The sequence below is a fragment of the Rousettus aegyptiacus genome, unplaced genomic scaffold (assembly GCF_014176215.1).
Source record: "Rousettus aegyptiacus isolate mRouAeg1 unplaced genomic scaffold, mRouAeg1.p scaffold_m13_p_3, whole genome shotgun sequence".
NCBI lineage: Eukaryota > Metazoa > Chordata > Mammalia > Chiroptera > Pteropodidae > Rousettus > Rousettus aegyptiacus.
In genome coordinates, this window is record NW_023416306.1 from 54920848 (window position 1) to 54926628 (window position 5781).

General features: G+C 31.2%; 1 pseudogene; it reads left to right on the plus strand.

Moving 5' to 3' along the window:
• The first annotated feature begins 2141 nt into the window (after window positions 1-2141).
• On the plus strand, window positions 2142-2260 carry LOC118600898 (annotated as a pseudogene).
• The last annotated feature ends 3521 nt before the right edge of the window (window positions 2261-5781 follow it).

Consider the following 5781-nt stretch of genomic DNA (forward strand, 5'->3'; position numbering starts at 1 on the left):
CTGAATTGACATAAGAGGAGCTATCACTCTTTGATGAGGAAGTTAATTATTCTTTGCTATTGTAAGGAAAACACAGACAAGTTCCTTTCTGGGGTAATTTAATAGTGATTTTGTCAAAGGTCTAAATTATTAATAAGATGACTATTCAGTGTCATACTCAGGCTTAGTTACCTATAAATTCTACTTGATATAATAAATATAAATATTTTTAGACACTGGCATTTTCAATAAGACCAAATCAGAGTTATCTATTTAGTTAAGGGTGTGAGAAATTGTCACCAACCAAATATAAAGGGCAAATAAGCTGCTTCACATAAATAAATTAATGAGAAATTTCCTAAAAATAGCCATCAGAATAAAATGCAGTAAATTATTTTTACTCAAACACCATACTCAACATTCTACATTAAAATTAAGAAACATGATACAACCCAATACATTTTTAAAAATATAATTTAACTTGGATTTTGTATATAGTAGTACTTGATTGACCAAGATTTCAATTCCAACAATTGTTAGTCATACTAGCCTGGGCAATGTTTATTAAATAGGATCAACCCTCACCATCTAAAGGAGCATACCTATTCAGTCCATGGGAGATCCATTTCGATTATTCCTTTAATAGCTCATTAGCAAGACTCTCATAGACCCACAAAGGCCCTGGAGTGGTGAGTAAGGGACCATCCTATGCTTAGACTTATATTATGTCCAATGTTTCATGAGTGATTACAGTTGCTTTTGACAGTGAAATCTGACTTATAACCAAGGAAAGCCTCAAGAGTCAGACAGGATTCCATCTCTTGTAGGATAAATAGATTGGAGATAGAGGAAATTTTTTTACAGAATTGTTAACAGTTTTTCTAGTTTGAATATCTTACTAAGCTCTTGAGAATTAAAAAAAAAAAATCAAAAAGTATTTACAATAGCCAAGATAAGGAAGCACCCTAGCATTTATCCATAGATGATTAGATAAAAAGTTATGGTACATATATACAGTGGAATATTACTCAGCCAAAAAAATGAAATCTTATCATTTGCAGTGTCATGGATGGACCTAAAGGGTGTTATGCTAAGTGAAATAAGTCAGACAGAGAAAGGCAAATACCATATAATTTCATTTATATGTGGAATCAAAGGAACAAAATAATAAAACAAACAAAATGAATTTAGATTCATTGATACAGAGAACAAACTGGTGATTACCAGATGAGAAGAGGGTGGGGGTGGGGATAATTTAAAAAGGTGAAGGGATTAGGAATTAAAAATTGGTAGTTACAAAACAGTCATGAAGTTATGAAGTATAGCATAGGGAATATAGTCAATAAAATTATAATAACCATTTATAGTGCCAGGTGGATATTAGACTAATTGTGGAGATCACTTTACAAGTTATACAAGTCTCTAACAACTATGCTGTACACCTGAAACTAATATAAAATAATACTGAATGTCAACTCTAATTGAAAAATAAATAAATAAATATATATATATATATATATATATATATATATATATATATATCAAGAATAAAACCAAGGACACAATAAATGGTATACCAAAAATGGTAAATAAAATAGGGAGAAAAGGTAAATAATCATGTTTCTGATTCCAAGAAGACAAGATAGGAAAGATGAAGGTCTCAAAATCTAAGAGTAAGATAAAAAAAGATTAAAGAGGTCAGGTTTTCCGATAGAGAGGATAAAAACTGAGAGGCTACTGGAAAAGAGAGTGTTAGGCAAGCTAATGTGGTGGCCAATTAACTGGTGGCAGGCATGTGGGAGGAAGGTAAACTGATCCAACCCTTCCCAGATTAAGTGAGATGAGGTCCAAGTCCAGTAGTGCACCAGACCAGTTAGGGAAAAATATTTGTGTCACACCCTAAGTAGAACAGGGTACTGCTAGAGAGTTTAAGCAGGGAAGCTATGTGATTTACCTTGTGAAAGATCATTCTGGTTTTTCAGTAAAGATGGAGTAACGAGAGTAAATCAGAGACACTAGTTAAGAAGCTCTGATTGTAATCTTGGTGGGGATGAATATTATTTAGATTACAATAGTGACTGTGTAAAAGATAAGAATTGAAGTAATTTAGAACTTATTTTTAGAGAAAGAGTCAAAATGAAGACTCAAGAATCGGTGATAGAATCTACAATCATGCCATCCTGAACACACCTGATCGTGTCTGATCCCGGAAGCTAAGCAGGGTCAGGCCTGGTTAGTACTTGGATGGGAGACCACCTACGAATTCCAAGTGCTGTAAGTGTTTAAAAAAAAAAAAAGCATCAGTTTAAGGGTTTTGTCTTAAACAAGTACTACGATGAAAAACATCAAGAGATTTGATAGACTAAGGAAGAGTAGAAAAAAAATCAACATTTGTGTGTCAGCCCTGGAGAGATTAAGTTTCCGACCCGGCATCCAGCTGGAGGAGATATCCAGCAAGCTGTTGTATACATGAAGTATGAAGTTCAGGGAAGATTATTTATATGTGTGTATATATATTTATATACACAAAACTGCAATACATATATCTAAGTATTTATGCCCACAACATATAAGAACTACTACAAATCTATTTTCAACAGTAGACAATTAACATAAAAATGAACAAAAGATATAAACAGTATATTAATATTATATATTATATTTATATATAACTTATGTATAAAATATGCCCTAAATATATATGTATGTATCTTTGAAAAAAGTAGTACATATATGAGATGTAAAGAGAGACAGACAGACTAAATGTGATAGCTAAAATCAGAGGTATAGATTTTACATTCAATCACCCTGCTCCACTCTCCACAGCACATTAGCTGGCTTAATTATAAAAGAAAATATCCAATTTAGCAGTGGCTCTGCTATATGGTATAATCTAGTCCATGCTATACTTTACATAGAAAAATGTGAGGGAAAAATTAACTTGAAATATTTTTAGTGACTGTCCTATTTATTGCATGGGGGAATCCTATATGCTTATTAATATTTTAAAATATGGGACTTGGTTAATCCTTAAAAAATTGATAAATTTGACTACAATAAAGTTAATTGAAATTAAATTAATTGGAATTTAAATATAATTTTAAAATTGCAATACATATATCTAAGTATTTATGCCCAGAACATATAAGAACTACTACAAATCTATTTTCAACAGTAGACAATTAACATAAAAATGAACAAAAGACTCAAGCAGAAATTTCATAGATGATTATATAAAAGTAGTCAATAAAATATAAAAGATCCTCAACTTTGACATCAGTGAAATGAATTTAGTGCCACAATGTAATATCACTATTCATGCACCAAAATAACTAATGTTAAAAGAAAAGGCAAATAATATCAATACTGACTAGGGAGTGGAGCAAATAAACCTCTCACCTACTGCTAATATGAATATAAGTTGATAAAATCCATTTGGAAAACTGTCAGAAAAAAATCCACTAAAGCTAAATAAATACATGTTCTGTGGCCCTCATATTCCTACACACAAAAATATGGACAGTTCTCACAAATCAATCAATGAGAACAAGAAGCCAGCCACAAAAGAGTAAACATTTTTCAGTTTAATTACTTAGGCTTTAGAACACAGAAAGCATATGATAAGACATTAGCATAATTATCCTAGAAGTGAGTGATAATATCTGAAAGAAAGAAGAGGGGACTCCTGAGGTAGCAGTTATAGTGTACTTTTGATCTGGGTGCTGGTGCTCACTTTGAGAAAATTAAGCAACACAAACACATTTGCACACTTTTTTGCACATATATATTTTTGCATATGTAGGTGATTTAGCATACAATATATGCCAAAATATCTTTTTTTAAAAAGTTATCAAATCTCATCATATAGAGGAAAATCTCAGTATCATAGATTTTGCTTTTTAAAATTTAGAAGGTCCTTAGGTGTCTAACAATTTGTCTAAACACAATAAGGTCCATTTATTTTCAGATAAACTTGATTTGTAACAATATATTCAAATGCTTTACTAATACATTTAATTGAAAAGACTTAATCAGTATTCTTTATATAAAAGGAGTATTAAAGTATACCTACAGAATAGCGAAATATTTTAGCATTAGCCAAGAATACACACAAAACTGTCATCACCTATAGCTCAGTCCAGCTTCACCTATCTATGAGTTTACACTTGTAGTTTGTTAGATATAAATAGCGTGAAAGACATAGTCTCAGGGTAACTAAAACCTTATCACCTCGATCATGAGAGAACTCTTTCCATCTTTATTATTCAGATGGATTTTCCCTGCACCTGTAATTGCATTTTTTTTCATTTTGAATATATGCTCCTTGACCAGGCATTTAGTTCTTCCATGCAAACTACAAATAAACCCAACTTAAATCTAGCCTACATGCCAATATGCAATAAAATAATTTTCAAATTACTTTTCCGATAGTTTCATTTAACACAAAGAAAATGTTAGAGGAGGTTATAAGGCATACCAGGATATTAGAATATTAACAATCACACATCTATCTTAGGTTATTTCCTTTAATAGATAGTGTATATGAAATTAGAGCTTTTGCCATCCTTTGGATAGGGAAATACATTTTTTAAATTTCAAACATTTTTTCTTCTTCAATATATACTGCAAACCCTTTTTCCAAAGACTAGGCAATAAAAAAATAGAAAAGGCTCTTATCAGCAAAAGTAACATTTGTGCTGTTATTCCTGGAGAATCAAATATAATAAAGCATGTTATAAATCATCTTGCAGTTTCCCGATCCAGCTATATAGTAAGCCATATCAAGAACTCTAAAAGTTGTCTCAAATACAGGTTTTACGATAATGACAACATTAGACAGAGCTGGTTTTCTTTTCCCAGACATATTTACATTTCTCAATATTCTAAGAAAGGTCTAAGAAATGGCAATTTACAAACAGAGAACCTCTCAGCTGGTGTGCCCTTACAAATATAGTACAAAATAGTAGCTAGAAGCTACAAGTGATGATTTTGAGACAGAAAACAACACAATACAAGGCAGCAAATTATGTAATGGAGTAACTGCCACGTTAAATAGGTACTTCGATTTCTAATCCTCATTTTACTCATCTGTGAAAATGAAGATGATGATAACTCTAACCTATTTTTGACAGGATACAATTACACATAAAATACTTTAGGCACAGTTCCTGACACAAAGTATTTCATAAATGTATTAATATACCATTAAGATATGATTCTGTAATGTTTCAATATTAATTTTAGAATTTATAGTCAATCTTCTATTCATTAAAACACATATACTTTCTTCCCTTTTTTAAATCTCTAAAATGTTATTTCTTATTATCACTATTGTCTAATATACCTTGACTCTCAATTTCAATAATTCTTTTATATATTTGTAACTATGTTAATTCATAGGTTTCGATTTTATTGACTGTGTTAAAATCATTAAAAGTTTACTTTGATGCTCAAGTTGTCCAAGAGCTGGCCAATGAGAGCATATTCAAGCCTGTTCCTGTGTTCTTTTAATATGTCCTCATTATTTTTTGAGCACTTTGTTGCTTTCTGGTACAAAAAGATGCTCCAGGTTCATTTTGTACTTAACCTTCTCATCCATGAAATCAGTCATTTTTCAGAGAAGATTTTGTCCCTTTTCACAAGATTTAGGAGCTGGATATGCTCATCATTATGGCAATGATACTGCTTTTATGTTCTATCAGTAGACAGAGCTACACACATTCACACAGAGTCATTTACATCTGTATTTATTTCTTTATGGATCTATCTATGAAAAAAAAAAACTATGAGTTCACACCTATA